General features: G+C 38.1%; 1 pseudogene; it reads right to left on the bottom strand.

Moving 5' to 3' along the window:
- LOC101597572 overlaps positions 1–27805 on the bottom strand; it is a 56279-nt pseudogene that overhangs the window by 4155 nt on the left and 24319 nt on the right.

Raw genomic sequence — 27805 nt, forward strand, 5'->3', positions numbered from 1 at the left:
CATATGCACACACACACACACACAATACAAAAATACGCATGCAAGAAACAACCAACATTGGGGGCAGTATAGGTTGACTCACCCCCAGCAGGGAGGAGGTACCTGAGGGTCTAAGGTTTGATTAGCAGCATAATGTGGCTTCTGCTCTGGGATCTTTCTGTGGCCTCATGCTATGGACTGCTCCATAGAAAGTCTGTGTGGCAAGGAACTAAGGAGTCTTTGGAGAATAGACAGTGAGTTGCTGAGACTGTCAGCCCAGCATCCTGTCAAGAGCAGATCTTGAGTAACCATGCGAATCAGCCTGGGAACAGATCCTGCCTTCGTTGAGTTTTCAGAAGGGAATACAGACCTGGCTGATGGGATGCAGACTTATGAGGGACCTGACATCAGAACCAACATGTAGACCTATTTTTTATTTTTAACATAGAAAATATGAGACAGTAAATGTTTTCTGTTTGAAGCTGCTAAGCTCTGGGGTAAATTCTGAGACAGCAGCAGGTGACTTACACATCACCTCTCATCACACCTTCCTGAAAGCATCACCGATATCAAAAGCAGCAGAAGGTACTGTACCCTGTTCCCTGGACTTGGAGAACATCCCAGCTGATTCAGGACCTCCCTCACTGTGGCATGCCTCTGGGTAGGACAGTGAGGAACAGGGATACCACAACAAGCTTCCCTAAAATGCTGTCTTTGGACTTCATAAGTAGTGAGAGGGACAGCGGCAGTTGGCTCAGTGGAGAGGCTATCAGAGTCTGGCTCCCTTTATTGTGCTCATGGGAGCAACGCCTGTGTTCCAGCAAGGGAAGACAGAGTTATAAATGGTAAATATTAACTGAAACTTGATACGGTTTTAAAAACTAATATGTTGACTTTTTGATCTATGTTTGCCATTTTGAATCTACCCATTCTCTTTTAATTATTCTATTTTCTTCTGAGCTGTCTTGTTTAAGCAGCCTCACCTCCAGCTCTGTGTCCTCCTGAAAGCATATTCATTACCTTTTGTGCTAAGCATTGTAAATTGTGACAGTCTGCTCTAGACTGGACCTTGAGTGTTCCCCAAAGGCCCACGTGTTAAAGGCTTGTCCTCAACTTAATACTACTGGATGGTGATAGAATCCAGGAAGAGCAAGGGCCTAGTGGGAAATTGGTTATTGGGGGCATGCACTTAAAGATGAGTGGAGGATGGCAATGTCTTTTTTCTCATTGTTTCCTAGCTCCCATGAGGGTAGCTGCCTGCTCCTCCACGTTCTTCCCATTGTGAAGCAGTACCTCATCACAAGGCCAAAGCAATGAGGTCTGACCATAGACTTGAACATATGAAACCATGAACCACAATAAGCAGTTCTTCTTTTTAAGTTTATCTCATGTAATTTGTCGTGGTAATGGAAATCTGACTAACCTAACCCACAGTCTAAAGTCCGGACTCTACGATGAGCATAATTATACAACAACAGGTGCAGGAACCCTTCTCTGCTCTTTGTTTAAGGACTGGTGTATGACTCCTACAAGGATCTTCACCAGCTCAGGTGCTGTGGAGTTCCACAGAGGTCTGGCATGAAGATTTCTTGGTTTGCAGCAGAGCAGAAACCTAGCTCTTGTGGTTTTGATAATGAGCTGCTGCGTTCTCTACAAAGGTGCTTCACATTGTTGGGGAGTAGGTGGTGCCCTTTGCCTGGAATCCAGCTCTCACCAGTAAAGGGGGAGCTCCAGGAAGTAAATGTGAAGTTGGACAGACTGAGCCTATCTCAGGAAGGCAAGCAATCATGCTTAGATTCAGAGCACAACCTACGTTATGACTCAAATCTGAGATTTATAAACCTATTTACATTTTGTTCTAGTGTCGATGTGTCTCCGATAATTTTACTTGAAAGCTGCATTATTGGTTCCTCCTTTGTTGTTAATCACATATTGGAAGACTCTAAAATCCAAGAACATATGGGCCAGAAATGTCTCCCCATAGTTCAATCTCCCATGCCTACCACTATGATTAAAATTGTAATAAGAATGCTGAACATATTTATGGAATGAGTTTCTGTGCAGTTTCCAGGTTAATGAGAAGAAGGAAAGGAAGTTGCATGAGTTAAGGCTTTCACTTGCAAACAGAAAAGCCAATAAGGTGGTGGCAGCCTCTCTTTACTTAATTTTATGTGCAGCAAGCAACATTAAACTTCAGTTTTTGAAACAACAATTCCTTCTTAACTAGTCTATGGGGCAGTGATTTGGGCTGAGTAATTCTTTGGTTCAGTTAGATGAACAGCAAATAAGCAAGTGGTTGCACAGGAGATGCAACCACTGAGATGGAGAGACTTAAGGCAGGTTATGATCCTTGCCTTGTTTGTATGATTTCAGATAGATCTAAATTAATTTTGTTTTTAATCCAAAATCCATATTGCCATAGAGCAACAAAAATTCCCTATGAAATTCTGAAAATTATTTTACAGCATATTTGTGCACAGTACAAGATAAATAAACTATGTTCATAAATTACATTACTTTGCAGCAGTATAATTAAAGTTTAAATTGCAGGCTAGCTTACTATTCCTTAATAGCATATATAACATATATGCCATTATGTATTGTGGTGGTTTGATTCAGGTGTCTCCATAAACGTAAGTGTTCTGATTGCTTAGGTCCCCAGCTGGTGGCAATTTGGGAGTAGAAGCCTGCTTGAGGCAGTGCATTATTGGGGTGGGCTTATGGGTGTTAAGGCTGGCTTCCCCTTGCCAGTGTTTGACACAATCTCATGCTTGTATGGTCTTCCTGATGTTCTCTAGAAGTTGATGTCCACCCTCTGCTCATGTCATCATTTTGCCCTGCCATAATGGAGCTTCCCTTCAAGTCTTTAAGCCTAAATAAACACTTTCTTCCCAAAATCTGCTCTTGGTTGGGTGTTTTCTGCCTGCAATGAGAAGCTGACTGTAACACACACACACACACACACACACACACATACACACACACATACATATAGGCAAATATGTGTTATACACATTAAATAAATGCTCACATTATTGAATTAATTTTAAATTAGAGATGAAAGAAGACATGATTGATGGATGGATTTAAAACAATATTTTACATATTACGTTTGACTTGGAGATAGTGTATACATAGTAATGATTGAAATTTAATTGTTGCTACATCTTAAATCTCCAGAATTTCCTTATTTTTTTTCCAATTTTTGTTTATGACATTAAAGTCTAGAAATATAACATGGTTTTGAAAAAGTTCATGTTTAGTTTCCAAGAGCTTACTTTCCAAAAACTTAATTAATAGCTAGAAGCATCTTAAGGTATTATTATAGAGTATCCAGTAGATTATGATATTTCTGAAAATAAATATATGAGTAAACTTCAAAAATAAGATATTTGTATAAAGAAGGTATCATATTTCATACTGACATATGAACTAAGGTATATAATATGACTAGTAGCCCATATATATCCACATATGTGTGGTAACATGGTGGTCACCCTGAAGGAAGAAGGAAAAAAGAGGAAACTATGGAAGCACAGTTCTGATACAGTCGTAAATGTTCCGACCTAAGAAACACATTGGAAAGTGACATGGGGTGAGTCAGGAATCAGATATGAAGTAATGTGAAGACTGAAGCCATGGTAACCTTGTCTCTTGACCATCAGAATCTTGCAGTTAAATATCCTCAAACTCATTTAGGCTCTTCCTGCTATATAAAAATTATGGCATGGGGAACTTTCCCAACTGTTACATGAGCATACCAATGAAGGGTTAAGAGACCTGTGGAGGTTTTATCCAGGTGTCCCCCATAAACTTGGGTGTTCTGAGTGCTAGGTCCCCAGCTGATGGAGATTTGGGAATAAATGCCTCCTGGAGGAAGTACATTATTGGGATCAGGCTTATGGGTGTTATAGCCAGCTTCCTCTTGACAGTGTTTGGCACACTCTCCTGTTGCTGTTGTCCATCTGATGTTGGCCAGGAGGTGATTTCTACCCTCTGCTCATGTTATTGTTTTCCCCTGCCATCATGGAGCTTTCCCTCAAGTCTGTAAGCCAAATAACCTCCCCCCCCCCCAAGCTGCTCTTGGTCAGGTGATTTCTGCCAGCAATGGGTACCTGACTATAACAAGACCCAAGCTTAATTGTAATATCATTTCTTCTCCCCCCCCTACTCCCAGTATGGGCTTTTCGATAGCATCATGGGAAGAAATACTCTGAAAGGGAAATTTGGTCCACCATGATTTGGGAGGAGAAAAAAGGTCATTTTACCCTATCAATATGACACTATCCTCATACATATTCACAGAAACTTCCCACAAACCTTAACACAGCAACACAGAGCCCTTCAGCATCCTCCACATGGGTCAGTCACTCCATTCACTCTCTGGATGTACTGTCCTTTGTTTTGCTAAATAAACGTCAGTCCAAACTATCTGCGCCACTCTGCTGAATTCTTTTCTTCAAGAATCATGGAGAAATACCTACCTGGTAACAAAATAATTATGGAAAATATGGCATAGTAATAAATGTTTGATGTATAATTTTATAACTTTTGTCCACCTTTTGTAAACTTAAGCTTTCATAATTACTATCATCTTTGTGAGTGTGTATGTACATGTGCATTATAGCCCACGTATGGGCAGAGGACAATCCCACGTGTTGGGTCCTCACCCTCCACCTCATTGGAGGCAGCTTCTCATGTTCACTGCTGCAGAGGCCAGGCTAGCTGGCCCAGAAGCTTGTGGGATTCTCCGTTCTCTGCCTCCCATCTTGCTGTGGGAGGTGTGGCATTACACACGCTCCCGGTTACACATCTGGCTTTTACATAGCTGTCTGGAGACTTGAACTCAGGTACTCACACTTACATGGCAAGGGCTTTACCCACTGAGCCATCTCCCGAGCCCTCTCTTTAAGTTTGAAGATAATCTTCATGTGAATTTCCAGAGGAATCGCTTGTTTTATGTGCCCCATTAACCTGTTATGGTACAATATGAATGTTCTTTATGACCCATAAATTTTAACCATTGAAATATTATATGTGAATATGCTATGTGAAGGAAATGTATAAGTAAGAATACAAAGTAGGTAAAACAGTCAGAGGCACAAACCCCCTTACAATGACTAACACCTGCAAATGGCTGAGTCATGAGCAGGAGATTCTGATCTCTGCTGATTAACAGCTCTCCTCAGCTCATACTCAGCCAGAGATCTTCAGTAGGTTCCATTCTCAAAGCATGGCAAGAAGTAGGCAATGTTCTCCTTCCTTTTTAGGCACACAAGTAACTTACTTGGTGAACGATGTCAGTTTACTGACGTGATATCAGTCCTTCAAACTTCCACATTGCCCCAAGGCCTGGAAACCCAGATCGTAAACAGAGAGGCTATAAAGACATACTGTCCATTTTCTGGTCTGACACATTATGTTTTCTCAGGAGAAAATAGGGAATGGAAGTTAAAAGTCATGGGGCAGTCACATATCCTGAAACAAGTACTTACAGAGGAAAGGAAAAGCACCATTATTTATTTCTACGTATTTATCACCTAAACTTGATTCCTGTAAGATGGGAGAAAACTTTATCCTTTAACAGAAGTATAAGAATCCAAGTGGTAACCTGTGGCCCTGGCTGTGATTGCTGTAATTCCCTAGAGACCTCTCAACTTTCAGCACTCGCTTGAAGGACTGGAACAACCAAAAATGTGCTCAGTCCTCTCATCCAGACAGGAGGAGACATCCATTCTAGAAAAGGGGCTTTTAGAAGAACACTAGAAGACAATAGAAAGGTTCTTATGGAGAAAGTTAGGGTATTGATAGAAAAAGGTGATGAAAATGGAGGAAATTGTTTCTTGAACACCAGAGATTCATAAGAGCCGAGAAAGAAGAAAGCAGAGCTATCTTGGTTTCTGGATGGGAATTCCATTACTTTTAGTTCAAGAGAGGAGATGATTTTGAGAAGAAATAACTATAACTCGTCTCTTCTGGGTGACTGTCAGGAAGTTATACAGTTCTGGTATAACCTTCCAGAAGTAATACACTTCTGTGAGCCCCTGCTTTCTCATTTATACAATATTGAAAACTAGATACCTCATAGAATGGTTATATCATGTGAGATTAGTTGAAAAGTGAGATAATTAAAGGGTTGTAATTATACTAGTAGTTATAAATTTAAAATACTTGAAATATCTATGCTATCTGCCTAGAAAGGATATTTCTTCCCTTCTTACAGATTTCTCAAAATAATCACATTAGCGTTTTTTATTTTACTTTCTTTTTACTTAGTGGCATAGAAAATAGTTGAGGTAGTGTAAGAAATTTCACTTATTTTGAAAGAAGGCATGGTGTCATATTTATGTGGGGAAAAGCCTTAAGAATTTTATCATGGAATAGTACTGGGAGCACAGGTTTTGCACATGCATGAGGAAAACAAGGTCTTATTATACACGAAAACAAAAGTCAACTCCACATGGATTACAGAACTGGATGTAAGATTTGATACCACAAAACTAGAAGATAACATAAGAACTATGCTTTTGGGGTGTGTTGTGTGTGTGATGTATGCATGTGTACATGTTTGTATGTGTCTACATGTGTGAGTTTGCATGCATGTGTATATGTGAGCATGTGGAGGCTAGAGCTTGTAATAGTCTCTCTCTACCTTACTTTTGAGAGAGTGTCTCTCACTAAACCTGGAGTTTACTAATTCAGCTAGACTAACTGGCCAAAAAGCCACAGGGATCTTCCTTTCTCTGCACTGGGATTACAGGTGTGTGCCACTGCACCCAGCATTTCATGTGGGTGCTGAACTTACGTCTTCATGCTTATGCAGAGAGACAATTACTGACAGAGCCATAATCCCAGGCTGAGAACAACAATTTGATATTTACAATGTTGACAATGACCTTTCTGGATATTGCGCTACTATGGTCAACAAAGCACAACTAAGAAAGTGGGACTTCTATGAACTAAAGAACTGCTATCAGAAATGAAACTGTTGAAATACAAAAATGTAGACTATGGGTTGAGGGATAATATTTAAAAACCACATATCTGATATTAACGGATATATCTTATATGTGGAATCTATCTATATCTATCTATTAATCTATATATCTATGTCTACTTATAGCTATATCTATCTATCCATCTACTATATGATTGAAACTGAGTAACAAGGATACAAGAAAACAAATAATTAAAAATGGACAAAGTATTTGGATAAACAATTTTTAAGAAGATATAGATGTGGCCTATAGCTATATAAAAATATTATTCATATCACTAGCAAGAAAACATAAATCAAGATATCCATGAATATTTATTAGGAGGGCTATTGACAACAAAACTGAATGGATGTGGAGAAAGGGAACATTAGTGCATTTTTGGTAGGAATGTAAGTTGATGTGAACACTATGGAAAATATGGAGGATTTTCAGAAAATTAAAAATAGGACTACCATATGATCTAGTAATTTCTTTCTGGTTATATACTCAGAAGGGATGAAGTGAACATTCCAAAGAGAAACCTGCACTCTCGAGTTCTGTAGCATTATTCACAGTAGTCAACATATGAAAATTGTCTGTTAACAGGCAAAAGAATAATCTACATATTGCCCAAGTACTGCTATTTGCAAGAGTAACAGCATGGATTAACTTCAGAACGACATGATAACTGAAATAAGCTAGATATAGAAATACTATATGACTTCACTTATGTGTGGGTGTCTTTTTAAAGGGTAATATATTGAAACAGAGTGTAGAATAGTGCTTACTAGGGGCAGAATAAGAAAGGGGGAAATGATATGTATGTCAGAGTGCAAAATTATATGACGAAGGATAATTATTCTAGAGACCTTATTGCAACCGGGGACTATCTTAATAAGACTAGATTGCATATTAAAACTTGTCATAGAGTAGGTGCAAGGCATGTTGAGCACCAGGATGCACAGAGAAGATACAACTATCAGAGGTGATGTCTTCCCGTAGAAATTATTTCACTCAATTCACCCTTCTGTGAAACCTAAATTTATTTCATAAAAAAGTAGGGTCAAGAGAATTTCTTTCTCTGTAAAGGAAAATCATATATGAAGCCAGACAGAATGACACACACCTGCAGTTCTTCCTAGCCCCAAGAAGCTGAGTCAGAAGACTCAAAGGTGAGGCCACCACGGGATTCACAGTGAGACCCTATCTCAAATCAAAACAAAATGTCACTTTTGATATGCTTCATTAGGAAGATAACATTTTGGTTTAATGAACTATAGAGAAATCTGTACTGTGGCCATGCCTGGCCACAATAAGGTTCTGTTTTTCCTAAAAAAAAAAAATTAAATAAGTAAACTGATGAATGTGTGTGATTTACTCTCTGTGCCCAGGGTATGGAGTTAGTTTATGACAGATGAGGCTCAGAATTAGGACATTTGGGGACATTGAACCAACAAAGTTATGTTTGTTTCTTACAAACAAGTGACCAAAGACTGGGGAGGGTATGATGAACAAAAGTCAAGGTTTCTTTTTACTCAAAGAAGAATGCATAGAGACTCGGGAGAATCCACTCATACTTCAACAGAAATAATTAACACCATGTAGATTTATCATTAGCCATGTCCGCCCATCCAGGGAGAATTTTCTGACTTGAAGATAAACTGCCCAAGCACCAAGTGTGAGAGGAAAAAAAAAGGGACAGATGGGACTCCAGAAACTTTGTTCCTTAAACTCAGTAAACCAACCCTTTTTATGTCCCTGGAATTGAGTTCATAGAATAAAAAAGTAAGACAAGGAAGGCAATTTACCTCAAAAGATCTCAAATTCCTCTATCATGTATAAATAAGAGAACAGAGTACTAAAAATCCTATGTAAATTTAGAAACAATAAAAATTAACATAAGGTCAAAATAAAGTTGGCAGAATAATTTTTTATCTCTTCTGTACAGATATTGCCTCCATGTCTTCATTCTAGAGAAATCTTATCAACCTCACTGATGGCTTAAATATGCTATACAGAACCCGGAACAAAGCAATAAGCTCCTTTTATGTTCACATAACAGTGAAGGGTGCAGTCTAGCTGCTGGGCATAAAGAGGGCATTGCCAAGCCACTCTAATGCGTTCTTGACTCAATCCCTACAGATGAGCTGAAATCTGCCTCTGGCTCTGCAGAAATTCCATTTTGTAGAGAAGCCCAGGCCAAAAAAAAAAAAAAAAAAAAATCCTCATTTCAGCAGAAGGACAAGGTCACCCTGGGGCAGGAGCAAGGTTTTTATAGGCACGTTGATATGGCTAGGCCTTTGCATGGAAGACTCGGGATTTATCCTAGAGAACCTGGTGGTCTTCCCAAAGGAGATGCTAGTACCTCTTGTGATGTCATCATGGAATGTTGAATTTTCTTTTTATTCTTATAACTTTTATTTTTATATAATTTTAACTTTATAGAATAGCTGCAGGAATAGTGTCCAAAACTTTTCCAGATATTATAAGTTTTTCTCAATATATATATAATATATAAAAGGTTTACAGTTTGATTTTTTTCAAGTGTACATCAGTGAAGTATATTCACATTGTTGTGTAATCATCACTAGCCATTTCACATCATTCCAGAGACCACATGTTTACTCAATAGTAGCTTTCCACTTCCTCTCCTTTCCCATTACGTGGCAACCACTTGTCACAGTACTTTCTATCTTCCTGTTTTCCTATTCTTAATTCTCATATCAAGGTATCACAAATTATTTGTCTTTTTATTTCTTAATAACCTCACTGCACATACTGTCTCAGGTGTTTTTAGAGGTGTCTGCAGGATTTCTTTTCTTCTTATGGTTCTTTTTTTTTTTTTTTTTTTTTTGAGGCAGAGCCTCACTTTAGCCCAGCCTGACCTGGAATTAGTCTCAAGGTGGCCACAAACTCATGGCAATCCTCCTATCTCTGTCTCCCAAGTGCTGGGATAAAAGGCATGCGCCACCACACCAGGCTGTTTCTTTTCTTTTTAAGGAGGAGTAGTATTACGCTGTGTCTCTATGTCGTAATTTATTTACTGTTGTATTTATGGATGGGCATTTGGGCTGTGTTGACCTTTTAGGTTTTGTAAATATGCTATGAGCATTGGTGGAAAAGTATCTAGTTAAGTCTTTACTTTCAATTATTTTATTTACATACCTAAGAGTGGAGTTTGTGCATCACGTGCCTTTCACTTACATTTGTCTGATGTATCTTCGTGACTAGAGTGGATCTATGACCCTTTGCCAGGAATTTTGTTTTGAGCAGTGCATATTTTCAATCTTCCCTTTCTAAAGGGGACACACTATTTTAGGCACTGGGAATTACCAGAAAACATAAGTCAAAGTGCATAATTACATCATGGTCAGCATTTGACCTCTGTCATCTCAGGTCACTTTGATTGAGAGCTGACACAATCTTTATGCCATTGGGAAAATAAAAACCAGATGAGCCTCAATAATCTGACTGTAAAATGGAAAAATTTTTTAAAAGCATATAAGCCAGTGAGTTACTGCAAACAATATAAGTTAATGCATGAAAATTTTTTAGCTAGGAGCCTAGCATTTACAAATATATTCTAATTTTTCACATTAAAAAATGACTACTTAATTTTGATTTTTCAATATGAATGGTAAAGCACTTGCTTAGCATATACTGAGTCCCTGAGTTCTACATCTAATAGTACAAATTAAAAAAAAAATACAAAGGTCAGAATGGGAAGGAAGTTTGCACTAATATTAATTCTATTCCAACTACTACAGTTTTTAATTTATTATTGTGGTTTTAAAATAAATGATGATCAAACTGGCATACCTAATAATGGTTTTCTCTAAGCATAACAGGGCATCTGAGTGCTCTAGGTTAGGCCAGCTAACAGGAATGATTCTTTCTGTTATAATTAAGTTTCTGTACCTGACTGAGCCTCAGATGAACTGGGAAGAGCTTATAGCATTAAGATTTTGGTTAGGCTCAGAGTGGATTTACTGAGTAGCTAATGAAACTTAAGCTCTTTCTCATTTGCACAGCTCTTTTTTATAAGAATCCATCTTTTCTCATTCTAAACATTCGTTTTCATGTATTCAACCCCTGAATCCCCTTCCTGTCATCCACCTATACAGAGAACGGAGGTAAAATTCTGGTCTGCCTATTTTGTTTGATGAGAAAAAAAAATGCTAGTTTTAGGATCTCATCTCAGGCTCTTGCCTCAGAATTTTATAATGTGACATGTAGCAAATAAAAAAGAATGGAAACAATGCCATTTAGAGCAATTTCTTCAACTACTTGTCCCTTCACTCTTGAACAAATGGTCTTTCTCATCACAAAAAAATGTACTTTTAGGCTATTGTGTGTCACGATATTGAATATACTCTGGGTGATGGCTTGTGAGGGATAAATAAGCAACACAATTTTAAAATACTTGTATTAAAAACCGACCTAGATTATGGTGGTCCCTTGGAAACAGAAGACAATAGAGAAGGTGTAGAGACAGACTGGACAATGTGGCATAAATGGCAAGCTATGGAAGATGTGGTACAGTAGGAAGTTGTAGTGAAGGCAGATTTAAAATATCAGATATTTACATTGGAAAAGTTTATAGGGTGAAGCTCTTATTTAAGAATTCCCCACCCTTCTTACTACAAGCTATTAGAAAGAAAGAAATGTCATAATAAAACCCCATTACATTGTAACACTAACGAATGCTAACAACATAAGTAAAATTTTGCAAGGAAAGAAGGTAAGCTGCTGACTACTGCTCGTGGCAAACAAGGGAAATGGGCTGGGTTCCTCGCTATGTTGGAGCGGATCACGAAATGACAATGGGCTCAGGAAGAAAGGGCAGAGAACAGGAAGTAGATGCAAAATTAAATTAGAAGCAAGCATAAAAAAAGTTCTAGTGAATTTGCAAAAACTAGAAGATGACTTTGGACTCCCTATAACTCAAAGAATAGTAGGTTAAGATCATTTTAAGTAGTAATATGCATATCAAAGGACAGGCTGGTTTCAGTTGACATCTGGGATAATTATGTATGAAAGACTCAGCAGGTATCTGACGATTAGGATCAGGATTAGCAGAGGTTGGAACACTGGAAGGAAAAGTCATTGGCCAATAGAAGGAGAAGGTCATAGTGCTCAGCCTATGATGTCGATCACTGGTCTTACTGTTAGGAAACATGGAAAAGGGCCCAAGAAACGAAGAGAGAGGGGCAGAAGAAATAAAGGTCTTTGGCTTAGGTGCCAGCTCTAAAACAACTCTAAATGCTTTTGTATGACAATTTCAGGTTTTAAAAATGGTTTTATTTATTTTATTTATATTTATTTATTTGCAAGCAGAGAAAGGGACAGAGGAAGGTAGGGAGAGACAGGGAGAGAGGGAGATAGACAGAACGAATGGATGTGCAGGGCCTCTTGCCAGTACAAACTCCAGATGCATGCACTACTTTATGCATCTGACTCTACATAAGCACTGGGGCATTGAACTCGAGCCACCAAGCTTTGCAAGCGAGTGCCTTTAATTGGTGAGTCAACTCTCCAGCCCTGAAAAGTTCACTTTTTAATTCTTCACTCATAAACTCATTCAAATCACTATGTCTTAAATGTTGGTCAAACTTTCAGTACTGGCCCCTTTGATTTTTCTCCCTTATAGGACACGAGTTTTTTTCTTTATATTTTCATCTTGCTTTAGGTAGATGAGTGATCTATTATTTTTTCTCTGTATGTGTATTCATGTGTGATCAGGTTGTGTGTGTGCAAACAATGTGAAGCCAAAGGACAACCTGAGGTCTCAAGTGCCACCTATGTTTCCTTTCCTTTCCTTTCCTTTCCTTTCCTTTCCTTTCCTTTCCTTTCCTTTCCTTTCCTTTCCTTTCCTTTCCTTTCCTTTCCTTTCCTTTCCTTTCCTTTCCTTTCCTTTCCTTTCCTTTCCTTTCCTTTCCTTTCTCTGTTTTCTTCCAGACTCTTGTCTCTTCCTTCTCTCTTTTCCTCTTGCCACCCCCCCACCACCCTCCCCGACCACCACCACTTTCTTTTTTCTCCTGGAGCTCACCAAATAGACTAGGCTGGCCTGCTAAGGAGTCCCTGTGATCCACCTGTCTCTGCTTCCTTTGCACAGGAATGACAAGTGTGCAACCATACCTGGCTAGTTTATATGGGTTTGGGGGTCAAATTTAGATACTCATGCTTGCAAGATAAGTGCTTTTACCGGCTGAGCCATCTCCCCAGCCCTGATGATGGCCTATTATTTTTCAGTCATCAGCAAGTACTTGTAAGTGCTTATCAACTGCATATAATACCCTCAACCATGTGGTATTTTTCTTCCCCACAAGAATTATCATGGATTAGCTTTCCTAGGTCTTTCTTCTTTATGTAGACAATATGTTTACTCTACAGGGTCTTCCTGCTTCTTTATCCTAATTAAGTTCATGCAGAAAGTAAGGTTCCCACAAACCTCCATTGGCAAGACAGGCACACTAGACTTCAGAAATAGCAGTTTCTCCTACCCAGAAACTCCTACCCAGCCTTTTGTCTCCCAGGAGTTCACTTGTTCCAGTGGAGTGGGGGTAGGAGGAAGCATCAAGGATGATAGAGATTGAAGCTAGGGTAAGCTAACTAGTCCCCTGCTGATGGCTTCCCATCTGTAAAAGCAAAATTGGTAAGAATTGCTGACCAAACAAACATTTCCCAGCTTGTCTGTTAAATAGAGTGGCTCTTATTGTTTGAGCTAGCGGTTTTATTTTACTGGACATTTCCTTCTGTTTGTTTGTATTGATAAGAGATAGGTATTAAGTACTGGTAGCAAAATTGAGGTGACATGCTTATCAGATAAGGATCTTAAGTTTATCACCATCAGAAAAGAGGTTTTTTATTATTCCCTCTTGAAGTTGCATTTTTAAAAAGGGTTTATTCTTTCAAAATGAATTTCTTAAATAACTCCTGCCCTCATTTTTTTTTTCAAGAATACTTCTGACTAAGTGCTACTAAACTGAATTGGAGTAATTCTCAACAAAAGCAGTGAAAATTGACATCTGGTTAACTTGCTCTTACTAGCAGAAGACAAAAAATATCAGACATTTTAAGATATTTGCCTTATGAAATATAATTTATTAGTCTTCACCAGGCTAAACTTCTAGGCCCTGGAGTCAGAGCCAGCACTCCAAGTGATTACTATTCTGGTTTGAATGGTGCTTTCTGAAATCTAGGTCCATTCATCCAGAAATTCAGGATATATCCACTGACCAGGCAGTACAGATACTGAAGATACACATTTGATGAAGGCTGGATGGTCACCCTCTAAGCGGGAGTCAAGGAAGATTTGTTTAGGTAGTTTAGGGTGACTGGACCCTGAAACTAAAAACTAAAAAAAAGAAAAGAAATGTCCTTACATCTGCCTTTGCAATCTCCAATCTCTACTTTACCAGAGATCAAAGAAGGATCTCTCCTCTCCATAGACTAAAGGAGTTTCCTAGATCTGTTTTCCTATAAACAATCTGAGCCCCTCCTGGGATAAAGTTTCCCTTTCCTAGAATTTAAATCTTTTAAATTTATTTTATTTACTTGAGAGAAAGAGAGAGAGAGAATAGGCACTCCAGGGCCTTTAGCCACTGTAAATGAACTCCAGATGCATGTGCCACCTTAGACATCTGGCTTACGTGGGTAATGAGGAATCAAACCTGGGTTCTTAGGCTTTGCAAGCAAGCACCTTAACTGCTTAGCCATCTCTCCAGCCCCCCTTTCCTAGAATTTAAATCTGATCCTGGCATTATGGTTGGTTAACTCAGCTCCAAAACATGGCTTCATGGCTAGCCTCTTCTTGAACCAACCTCCTGGCCCATACCAAACAGCTCACTTAGGCTCACCTGAGCCTAAAATTAAAGCCTACCACAATAAGGTTTTAAGTAGTATTTACCAATAGGCATGTTCTCTTTTTGTTGCTGTTCATCTCTCCTGAATTTCTACTCACATATGGGTTCTCTACCCCTTACCCTCCACATAGTGGGAGGCCTGTGCACGTTCGTCTCTTTCCTCTCTGAATCTCTTTGCATGGTTCAGGCCCATGCTCACTTTCCACGTGGGTTATTGGGCCACATGGCTGCATCCAATTTCCCTTCATCAGTTTATGGACCCTTCTTCTCCATAATATAATCCTGACTAAATTCAATAATTTAATAATTATCTTTCCCATTCTAGTTTATCTCAATTCCTTGGGTAAAAGCAGGTATAGACTCAGGGTTTTGGGTTAAAGGACTTTCTCTGAAACTTCCAAACCCCATATACCTCTATGCAGACAGATGACAGTTTGGAATGCTCTTTAATAACAGTGCACCACAATCTCTCTCTCCAATGGGGTCTTGATCACCAAATAGTACTTCAACTCCCATAGATATAGTATAAATTCTTATTCTTTAACAGACTGCCTGTTTGCTTGTAGCAAGTGTCTCTCCTTTGATGGTACCTCCAGTTAAGAGGTTGGGGCTGGCCCTGAAAGGTGGTCATTGAGAGATTCAAGACAAAGAGAACTACCAGTTACTTGTGGGAATCACCAGCTCAGCTTTACACTGTTGGCTGGTATCTCTGACTGGTTGCCACTGTTGGCATGTGCATAATGCTAACATAAAGATCTATGCACTGTTCACTGTGACCTCCACCTCCTTGCTTTGTTTCTGTTTGACACCAATAATTTGTTAAGCATTGTTGTTAAGTAACAACAATGACAGTGGGGATAAATAAACAAATTAACTTTTCATATACATGCCAGCAAAATGAAATCAGTAGATAAATTGCCACCCCTAAATTTAGAGAAAGAAGAATATATTATAGAAGGCTGTGTTTAGACAGATCTGCTTACTACTAGAGAAGCCCTAAAGCTATAAGTTAGAATACTTAAATGGTAATTTTGATGACTTTCAGAAAGCTGAGCATGGACAATCCTGAAAGTAAGAAACTCCTGGGGGGCTTAATCAAACAGAAGAATAAATCCATGAGATCAAAGACTGAACATCAGAACTTATCCTGTAAAATGAGCAAAAAACAAAAAGAGAAAATAAAAAAAAAAATGGGAAAGCAAGTCTATGGGAATTATGGGATATGATAGCATCTAAAACCTATGACCCACACTGCTATAACCCACTTACCTGATGGTCAGCCAACATACTTGAAAAGTTCCTTGATTTTTGACTTTCTTTTGTTCTGTAACTATAAAACCTTTATGAAATAGTTAAGTTGGAACATGGATTTTGGATAACCTAAATCTGTGTTCCAGGGCCATAGTCACTGATATTTGGATTCAGAATAAACTATCTCATATCCCCTTTGAGGTTAGAGCTGTGTCCTTTACATTGACGCATCTATCTGAAATTCACAATAAACTCCTAGCTGTGGACCTGCATGGTTAACAAATCATGCTGCCTACTTCCAAGAGAAGAATAGGAAACTAGCCAAGAGGAATCAAGCCAACAGCTCACAAAAACACCGCATCATGTAGCATGATGTCAGGCATCCAGGGATCATGGTCAACAGAAAGACAAATACTGCATGTTTTCACTTATGTGTGGGAGTTCAACAAACACAGAGACAGAGGGCAGAACAGTGGTCACCAGTATGAGGAATGATTGCATGAGAGGTTGTTGATCAGAAAGAACAATGCTTCAGTTGGAAAGGAGAAATAAATAATAAGTATTTAATATAAGTATTTGACATTTCAATTAGCTTGTTGATACACATTATATATACACATCTATCACAATACCATTTTGTACCCCATAAGTATATACAGCTATACATCAATATTCATTAAAAATAAATAAAAATATGTGATGAATATTCCTATGTGTTCTGCATTTGCAAGGATTTGAGGTAAAAGGAGAAACGTGACAGAGTCTCTGTACATAGACTGTACACAAATTAAGAGGTAATTATGGGAGCACATAAAAGAACTTTGCCTAGTTTAGGAAACCAAGTGTGGTGGTTTGATTCATGTGTTCCCCCATTAATTTAAATGTTCTCAATGCTGGGTTCCCAGATGATGGAGATTTTGGAATTAACACCTCCTGGAGGCAGTGTGTTATTGGGGGCAAGCTTATAGGTATTATAGCCAGTTTCCCCTTGCCAGTGTTTGGTACACTCTTGCACTGATGCTGTCTTTCTGGTGTTGGCCAGGAGGTGATGTACACCCTCTGCTCATACCATCATTTCCCCCTGACATCGTGGAGCTTCCCTTTGAGTCTGTAAGCCAAACTAAACCTCTTTTTCCCTACAAGGTGCTCCTGGTCTGGTGTTTTCTGCCAGCAATGTAAACCTGACTACAACAGTAAAGTTGGTATTCAGAGTGGCATCATTGCTTTTAGAAACCTGATTCTGTGGCTTAGGCCTTTTGGAACTGATTTGCAGGAGGATTTGGATGAATTTGAAATCAAGAGATGCCTTGCAGTGCTGTTAAGTATAGCTTGATGGATTCTTCTGATCAGAGTTGAAAGACCTGAATGCAGTAAGAACTATGGACTGTGAGGGTGGCTTATGAGGGTGAGAAAGGGCTTTGCCTGAACTGAGCCAGAAGCAATTTGAGTGAGAGGTTTGCTATTATGCCTGTGTCCTGAGAACTTGTACAGGTTGTATTACATAGAAACAGATTAGTGTGAGCAGAGTGATATGGCGCAGAAGAAATGAAATCTTTGGGCTGAAATTGCTACCTGTTCAACTGTGATTGTATGAGAGATTACATTGAGATTGGGCCGGCTAATCTGCACTGGACCTACAGAAAGAATGCAGAGTCTTTTGAAGGTGCCTGAATGCTCAAGGAGGGTCCTGTTCTTCAAAGTCTGCTTTATCCGCCCTCCCTCCCGCTGGATTAACAAATTGGCACCCTACCTGGTATTATGACATATAAGAATTGCAGGAAGGAGAATGTCATTGAATTTGCAACAAGGTCTTGAGTTTTGGAACCTGCCATGAGCAGTATGAAAAAGGTCTGCTAAGGCTTGCCTGCATGTACACCCAATAGAGCCATGAAGATGGACCATGAGTTGCAGTGGAGACCCAGTGGAGGTGCTGGAACCATGAGACTGCTGCTAAGAAGAGCTGCCAGCCCCAAATGAAATTTTCAATAACTGTGAATAGCCTAACTAGAGGGGCAGAATTGGAACTCCAGAATATTTTTGCTTTGGAATTATCAGACTTGGAGACTTGTTACTGGTTAAAGTTGTTGGACTTGGAGTTACAGAATTTGATGTTTGCCCTGTTTAAATCTTGTATTGGATGAATATTTCTTTGATATAGCCAGTGCAATCTTTTTCAGTGTGAGTGTTAATTTTGTGCCATTATGGGCTTCTGGGGGCATTGTTTTGGTATTATGGCTCAGACCTTGGATTATGGGGATGGTTGAACATCATTAGGATTTATAAAAATTATGGGGACTTTTAAAGTTGGACTGAATGCATTGTATTTTACATGGTGGGTGGTTGTCCATTTATGGGGGCCAGGGGCAGAATGTGGTGGTTTGATTCAGGTATCTCCCATAAACTTAGGTGTTCATAATGCTAGGTTCAGCTGATGGAAATTTAGGAATTAACACCTTCTGGAGGCAGCGTATTATTGAGAGTGGACTTATGGGTATTATAGCCAGCTTCCCCTTGCCAGTGTTCAGCACACTCTCACGCTGATATTAACTGTCTGATGTTGGCCGGGAGGTGATATCCACCTTCTGATAATGTCATTGTTTTCCCCTGCTAACATGCAGCTTCCCCTTAAGTCTATAAGCCAAAATAAGCCTATTTTTCCCCATAAACTGCTCTTGGGTGGGGTTTTCCTGTCAGCAATGTAAACCTTACTGCACTACCAAGAAAAACTCTGGTAGGATATAGTATCCAAAATGATAGGTAAGTGAAAAGGAGGATTTAATCAACAGGGTGGTTGCAATGAATCTTTACAGGCCAAAGGGCTAATATGGATGAAATCCTAGAGGGATACTAATGTTGGGAAAACAAAGAAATCCATGTAGTATTCAGAACAGAAAATAGCAGAAAGAAATGTAATGTGTAAAATAGTGAACAGGGAAGGGGGAGATGACTAAGGGAAATATGGTAAGGTAATATCCAGTTTTTAAGACATTTTAATCATGACAGTAAGTGTGAACTTTATCCTAGTTGCCTCAGAGGAGAGACACTGGAAGCTCTCACCCATGGAAATGACATGATGCCATTGGCATTTTGGAAATATCACTGTGGTTACAGTTGGAAGAAGAGGCTTAACCCTTGACATTATTGAGCTGACCCAGTAATCCAAGTAATAGATGATGGAGTGATAAGGAAAGAGAGACCAGAAAGAAGTGGGAAATATTTAGGAAATGGAATTGTTAGGGTTAAGAACTGTGAGTGAAGAATGAGAGAGGACCAACTGGTCTATGGATAATGTATCCCCTTCCTTATTCTAATCATTTTGTTTATAGTAGTGAGGTCTCAGGACTGAACCAGAATCAAGTGGGTAAAGTTCTGTTCTAAAGGAAGCTGGAGCTGTGGCATTCTGAAGCTTTTCATGGCCTTGTGCATAGTCCCTGATTCCTGGATCTTGAGTTGGGAAGGAAGAATAAGATTCCAGGATAAATATCTGCTGAGGCTTATTTTCTCCAAGAACAAGGAAGAACTGTACTACACAGAGAATTAAGAGTCTTGCTGAAGATGGAGGAGGTAGCAGAACATAGGAGTGGTCCTCAGTTAACACTCACTTTCCCCACCTAGGATATGGTTGTGTGAAGACCTGATGTTCCACACACATCCCAAGGTAATCTGATCTTCCAACAAGGCAATAAAATGAGGCAGTTGTCTTCCTCTCCACCAAGATATCAATCTCTAGCAGTTCTCTTAAAGAAGACAAGAACTTGCCACTTTCACAGAAAGAACATCCTAGTACTTGAATGAGCACCTTTCCTTCTGTTGGTTATTTCCCATGACCAAGCATATAATTGCTTTTCACATTCACAGTATGATTCCATTTTGCCTATGCTCATTTTGTTGTTGTTGTTGTTTAAGGAGATTCCTTAAGAACAAAATCTATGCCATTGATCTAATCTTCCTATCATTCTGGATGGACATGACATCCTCTAACAACAGCCCTGATGTTGTGCTTAAATCCTAATAGGTCACATAGGCCTATACTCTTATGCTATTATGAAACTAACTCAAGTTAAACTTTAAGTTGAAATTTGAGGATTTTAAAAAAGAGGATAATATTATCTTAAAACATAAGCTACATTTTAAGGAATGGCGAGTAATGAGTCTGATTGATTTGAAGTATTCTGAGGACACAGCTGGTCTTTTGCACAATGAATATAACTTGTCTCTTTGCAAAGTATCCACCCAAATGGGTTTAGACAAAGTTTAAGTCAAAGCTATCAAGAACGTGGTTCTCTTTTACAAAATAAAGAAATTCAGCATCTGTAGGGAAGAGACAGAGAGGAATGGGTGAGAAAAAGGTAGGTAAAAAAAAAAAGGGTTGAAGAGGAACAAATAAGAGTGAGGAGCCTGAGCAATGCACATGGGTGCCTCATATTTTGAACAGCTTAATGGGAATGTGGCTATGATAGTATAAGTCGGGGAGACCAACTTTCATTTGGAAATGAGAACTTAGTCAATAATTTATGTACCCCATACTCCTTCCCATTGTCTTTGCCTAACTTTCAGTGAAATCTGAAATGTTCTCTTGAGATTTTAAGCAGAAGAAATATGGATCCCACAACATCATGAACCCATGAATGGGAAATTATGCTTCACATATGAAACCATCAAACTGAATGTAACAGGTGCCCATAGTAGGTATGAGAATACAAACCTCAGAGATGTCAGAGATCAGACAGCAGGAAAGGGATTTTCCATATGCTTTGATATGGGGTGGAAGTTGAGATTTTTTTTCTTTGAAAGAAAGATTTCCCCAACTAAACATATGTTTATATTAGCCATGATTGTCCCTAAAATGTGGTGATTACATGAAATTCAAATAGAGGGTATTTGTATTAATATATGAGATTATAACTTAATTAAAAAGTGTTAAGTAAAATTTGATACAAAGTCTTACCTAGGCAAGTATATTTTCATAAAATGAAAGCCAAAAATTATGCATGAAGTTTTTGTATGACTAAAAGTTGGCAACACACTGTAGGTGGATGAAATGACTGTTGCATATATCTGAATGTTCTTTATATGGACTGACTATGCTTGAAAGATAATCATATTTATTTCTAAAAATGTGTTTATTCCAACAAATTCATTTCTTACCCTTATTTTAAAAAACAATTAATGATCATGTTTTTATTCAGTATTTTCATATTAGTTGTCTTATGGAAGGCAGTGTCACACTAAATTGTTTTTCTTGATTTATTGTGTTTTTTTGTATATTTTTGCTAACTTCAATTTTAGAAAATTTGCTTTTCTCAAGGAGGACAAATTAGAGCTTATAAGAAACTGTGTAAACCATATTTAATATTAGTAATGAACCATGACTTGTAAATATTATGTTCAAACATTATAATGTGATCAATACAATATTAGCATACTACAAAACATTAAAATTCATCATATAATGACTATCACTTATGTCATAATTTTTTACTATTCTAGAAAAAGTGACATCCATATCTGTCTAGTATTACTTGAGATGTCTCAAAATTCTGATGCTGGAATAGTGTTAACAAACACAAAAATGGCAATATCATTACCTCTAAAAGAATTATAAATGGTTTTTATAGAAATTAATACAGGACTATTTTATATATGAATTCTTTCCTTCATAGGTGTGGGAAAGTTCTTTTGGTTCCTTTCTAGAATTTCTTCTTTTTTTGAGCAAGTTTTTAACATATATATATATATGTATGTATATATGCAACTTCTATATTTACAAACCATGGTATTTCCCTCCTTTTGCTCCCCCACTTTTCCCTTCATAACTCAGCCCTCCATCGTATCCCCTCCCTTTCTCCATTAGTCTCTTTTAATTTGATGTCATCATCCTTTTCTCCTATTATGAGTGTCTTCTGTGGGTAGTGCTAAGCACTGTGAGGTCTTGGATATCGAGGCCAAATTTGTATAGACAGTTGTATGTAAGGAGTGGTACCCTTCCTTTGACTCTTACATTCTTTCTGCCACCTCTTCTGCAATGAACCCTGCGCTTTGAAGGGTGTGAGATGTGTCAGTGCTGAACATTCCTCTGTCCCTTCTTCTCAGCACGATGTTGCCTTTTGAATCATTTCAGTGGTCATCACCATCTGAAAAGAGAAGCTTCTTTAACCAGAAGTGAGAGTAGCATTAATATATGAGTATGAACATTAAGTGTAGTGTTTTCAGGGCAATTTGGTGAGAGTAATGTATGCATTTATCCAGACAAGAGCAGGCTTTATACCCCTAAGGCTCATGACCTCCCCTGCCATAGGCTTTTGATTAGGTTTTCAGTACCACACACATATTCCCTCCCATAGAGTGGGCCTTAAGTCCAATTAGAAAGCAGTTGGTTTCCCCCAGAGGAGATATGCCACTATAATACTCATTCAGGCATTTTTGGCCTGTCTGGCCAAACTTGAGATTTCCAGTGTCCACTGTTTTTACCACTGATGACTTCTCTCTCTCATAAGACTGCAGGCAGTGCAGCTTTTTTCCATCTTCAGAAGGCTGGGCTACAGGGAAAAGGCTTTCTGTTCAGCACCAACTTGATTTATCAGTGACTTTGCTGCTCAGGCATGTGAAGTCTGCAGCAATAGGGTCTTACCTTCTCTTTCTCATGGGGAACCAGGGGCCTTGGCAATAGCCAATAATGTTCTGGAGGCAACAGGGACCTCTCTGGCCAACAACTCACTGGAAGGTATCCCATCCCTGGCACTGAAAATTTCCTAGTAACAATCTATGGCTTCTGGATGTGCCATTATTTAAGAAAGTAGGGTTTCATATGTCTAATTCAGAATATCTTGAATTTTGATTGACCTTCCCCAACACACCTTTCTTTTACACAATCTCTTCCCCTGACCTCGTTTAGGCCTTTCCCCTTCCTGTAATCTGTTCTTTTACTTACATATATACAATACTATTCTCTTAAGAACTTCCCTCAACTCTCTCCCTTACAGTCTTTTTCTAGCTTAGGGGCCTCTGCTACTGATTTTTGGTTCCAGATTACAAACAAGTTTATACATTTGTAGCTAGGATCCCCATATAAGAGAGAACATGCAACATTTGGCTTTCTGGGTCTGTGTTACCTCACTTAGTATAATCCTTCCCAGATCCAACCATTTCCCTGCAAATTTCATAATTTCATTTTTCTTGACCACTGAATAGAACTCCATTATGTAGATGTACCACATCTTTATTTATTATCCATTCATCTGTGGATGGACATCTAGGCTGGTTCCATTTTCTAGCTATTGTGAACAGAGCAGCAATAAACATGGTGGTGCAAGTATCTCTAAGGTAGTGAGAAGAGTCATTAGGATATATGCTTAGGAGTGCTATAGCTGGATCATATGGCAAATCTATTTTTAGCTGTCTCAAGAACCTCCACACTGATCTCCGCAATGGCTATGCCAGATTACATTCCCACCAACAGTTCAGGAGGATTCCCCTTTTACCATATCCTCACCAACATTTATTGTCATTTGTTTTCTTGATGGTAGCCATTCTAATGGGAGAGAGATGGAATCTCAAGGTAGTTTTAATTTGCATTTCCCTGGTGGATAAGGATGTAGAACACTTTTATAGATATTTCTATGCCATGTGTATTTCTTCCAGTGAGAACTCTATAGTTTCATAACCCATTTTTTGACTGGGTTGTTTCATTTCTTATTGTTCTGTTTTTTTGAGTTCTTTGTATATTCAGGATATTAATCCTCTGTCATATGTGTAGCTGGCAAAGATATTCTCCCATTCTGTAGGTTGTCTCTTTGCTCAATTCACAGTGTCCTTTGCTATACAAAATCTTTGTAATTTCATGAGATCCCAGTAGTTGATTAGTGGTTTTATTTTCTGAGCAAATGGGTTATATTCAGAAAGTCATTACCTGTGCCAATATGTTGAAGGGTTTCCCCTACCTTTTCTTTTATCAATTTCAGAGTTTCAGGTCTTTTATTAAGGTCCCTGATCCACTTGGATTTGATTCTTGTGCATGGAGAAAGACAAGGATCTATTTTCATTTTTCTACATATAGAGATACAGTTTTCCCAGCACCACTTGTTGAAAAGGCTGTCTTTTCTCCAGTGAATATTTTTGGCATTTTTGTCAAAAGTCAGTTGGCTGTAGCTGCCTGGATTAACATCTGGGTCGTCTATCTGTTCCATTGATCTACATTTCTATCTTTGTGCCAATACCATGCTGTTTTGTTACTATGGCTTTATAATATAGCTTAAAATCAAGTATGGTGATGCCACAAGCCTTTATTTTTGTTGCTTAAAATTGTTTTGTCTACTCAAGGTTTTGTTGTGCTTCCAAATGAATATTAGGATTGTTTTTTTCTATTCCTGTGAATAATTACATTGGAATTTTAATGGGGATTACATTAAATGTGTAGATTGCTGTTGATAAGATTGACATTTTCACGATATTGATTCTTCCAATCCAAGAACATGAGATGCATTTCCATTTCCTTATGTCTTCTTCAATTTTTCTCTTGAGTGTTTTAAAGTTCTCATTGTAGCAATCCTTCACTTCCTTAGTTAAGTCTATTCCAAGGTACTTTATTGATTTTTCTTTTTTTTGGAGGCAATTGTGAATTGAAGAGATTCGCCGATTTCATTCTCCACATGCTTGTTGTTAGTATATAGGAAAGCTACTGATTTCTGTATATTTATGTTGTATCCTGCTAAGTTGCTAAAAGTGTTTATCAGATCTAACAGTTTGCTGGTAGTTTTTAGGGTCTTTCATGTATAGAATCATATCATCTGCAAATAGTGACAATTTTACCTCTTCCTTTCAAATTTGTATCCTTTTCATGAGTGTCTCCTGCCTTATTGCTATAGCTAAGACTTCCAATTCTATATTAAATAAAAGTGGGGACAGTGAGCACCGTTGTTTTGTTCCTGAATTTAGTGGAAAAGCTTTGACTGTTTCACCATTAAGTATTATGTTGTCTGTAGTTTTGTCATAAATAGCTTTTATTATGTTGAGATGTGTTCCTTCTATTCCCAGTTTCTGTAACACTTTTACCATGAAAGGATGTTGGATTTTGTCAAATGCTTTTTCTGCATGTATTGAGATGATCATGTGATTTTTGTCCTCCAGACCATTTATATGATGTATTACATTTATTGATTTGTATATGTTAAACCATCCCTACATTCTTGGGATAAAGCCAGCTTGGTCAGGGTGAATAATCTTTTTGTTATATTCTTGTATCCTGTTTGCCAATATTTTGTTCATAATTTTTGCATATATGCTCATGAGGGAGATTGGTCTTTAATTTTCTTTTCTTGTTCTGTTTTTGCCTGGTTTTGGTATGAGGGTGATGCTGGCTTCATAGGAGGAGTTCAGTAGAATTCCTTACTTTTCTATTTTATTGGAAAGTTTGAGAAGCATTGATGTTAGTTCTTCCATGAAGGTCTGGTAAAATTCACCAGTGAATCCATCTGGACCTAGGCATTTTTTAGTTTGGAGACTTTTTATAACTGCTTGGATCTGTGTACTTGTTATAGATCTATTTAAGTGGTTTATCTAATCTTGATTTAATTTTGGTAGGTCAAGGAAATCATCCATTTCTTTTAGATTTTCTAACTTAGAGGCATATATATTCTTAAAGGATGTCCTTATAATTGTCTCATTTTCTTTGGTATCTGTTATAATGGTGACTTTTTCATCTCTAATTTTGTTAATTTTTGTTTCTTCTCTCTTCTGGTCACATTTGCTAGGGGTTTATCAATCTTGTTTATTCTTTCAAGGAAGCAACTCTTTGTTTTGTTGATTCTTTGGATTATTTTTTTTGTTTCTATTACATTAATTTATGCCCTAATCTTTATGATTTCTTCTCATGTACTGAGTTTTGGTTTGCCTTGTTTTTCTTTTTCCAAGGCCTTAATGTGGAGCATTAAATTATTTATGAGCTCTCTAGTTTCTTAATATAGGCACTTAGAGCTATCAATTTCCCTCATACGACTGCCTTCATTGTAACCCATAGGTTTTGGTATGTTGTATTATCATCATCATTTGATTATTTGAATTTATTGATTTCCTTTTTGATTTTTTCAATGACCCATTGATCATTCAATAGTGTAATATTTAGTCTCCGTGAGTTTCTGTATGCTCTGTAGCTTTTCTTATTGCTGATTTGCAGTTTAATCCCATTGTGGTCAGATAGAGTGTAAAGGATTATTTCAATTTTCCTATATTTGTGGAGATTTGCTTTGTGTCCTAATATATGGTCTATTTCAGAGAACGTTCCATGTGCTGCTGAGAAAAATGTATATTCTACAGCATTTGGATGGAATGTTCTGAAGATATCTGTTAGGTACATTTGTTCCATAACATCATTTAATTCAGATGTCTCTCTGTTTATTTATTTATTTATTTTTGCCAGGATAACCTGTCAATTGATGAGAGTGGGATATTGAAGTCTCCCACTAGAATTGTGTTTGATGTTATCTGTGATCTTAAGCCTAACAGTGTTTGTTTGATGAAACTGGGAGCCCCCATGTTAGGTGCATATATGTTTAGGATTCTAATGTCCTCCTATTGGAGTGTTCCTTTAATCAGTATAAATTGACTTTCTTTATCTTTCCTCACTAATGTTGGTTTGAAATCTATCCTGTCAGATATTAGGATAGCAACCTCTGCTTATTTCCTAGGCCCGTTTGCTTGAAATACCATTTTCCATCCTTTCAACCTAAGGTGGTGTCTATTATTGAGAGATGAGTTTCCTGGAGGCAACAAATGGCAGAATCCTGCCTTGTAATCCAATCTGAAAGCCTATGTCTTTTGGTTGGTTCATTGAGGCCATTGATATTGAGTTATTATTGAAAGGTAGGCATTTATTCTCATCATTCTTCTTATTTTGTAGTGTTTCCTATTTTCCCTTTACTTGTTTAACTGTCATTTGTGTGTGGTTTATTTTTTCCTATTTCCTTCTGTGTGTGTTTTGTTTGCTTTTCAGCATTAACAATTCCTTCAAGCCAGGCATGGTGGCACATGCCTTTAATCCCAGCACTTGGGAGGCAGAGGTAGGAGGATTGCCATGAGTTTGAGGCCACCCTGAGGCTACATTGTGAATTCCAGATCAGCCTGGGCTAGAGTGAGACCCTACTTTGGAAACCACACCCCCCCAAAAAAAAAGAATTCCTTCAAGTATTTTCTGTAGTCATAAATTCCTTTAGCCTGTTTTTGTTGTGGAATGTCCTTATTTTTCCATCAATTTGGATAGATACCTTTGCAAGATAAAGTAATCTTGGTTGACAGTTGTTATCTTTCAGAACTTGGAATATGTCATTCCAACTCCTTTTGACTTTTAAAGTTTGTGTTGAGGAATCTGCAGTTATTCTGATGGGCTTGCCTTTGCAGGGGACTTGCTTCTTCTCTAACTGCTTTCAATATATTTTCTTTGGTTTATGTGCTTAGTAGTTTATTTACAACATGGCAAGGAGAGGTTCTTTCCAGATTTTGTCTGTTTGGTGTTCTAAAAGCTTCTTGTATCTGCATTGGCATTTCTTTCCCAGTTTGGGGAAAATTTTCTTCTATGATTTTGTTGAAAACATCTACTATGCCTCTGGATTGAAATTCTTCTGCTTCTATTATACCCTGAATTCTTGCCATAGTTTCCCAGATATCTTGAAATTCCCATTAATACCTAGCTATTAACTTATCTTTCCCTTTGCTGGACTGTATTAGGTCTGCCACCTGGTT

This window comes from Jaculus jaculus, chromosome 1, assembly GCF_020740685.1.
Source record: "Jaculus jaculus isolate mJacJac1 chromosome 1, mJacJac1.mat.Y.cur, whole genome shotgun sequence".
Classification (NCBI taxonomy): domain Eukaryota; kingdom Metazoa; phylum Chordata; class Mammalia; order Rodentia; family Dipodidae; genus Jaculus; species Jaculus jaculus.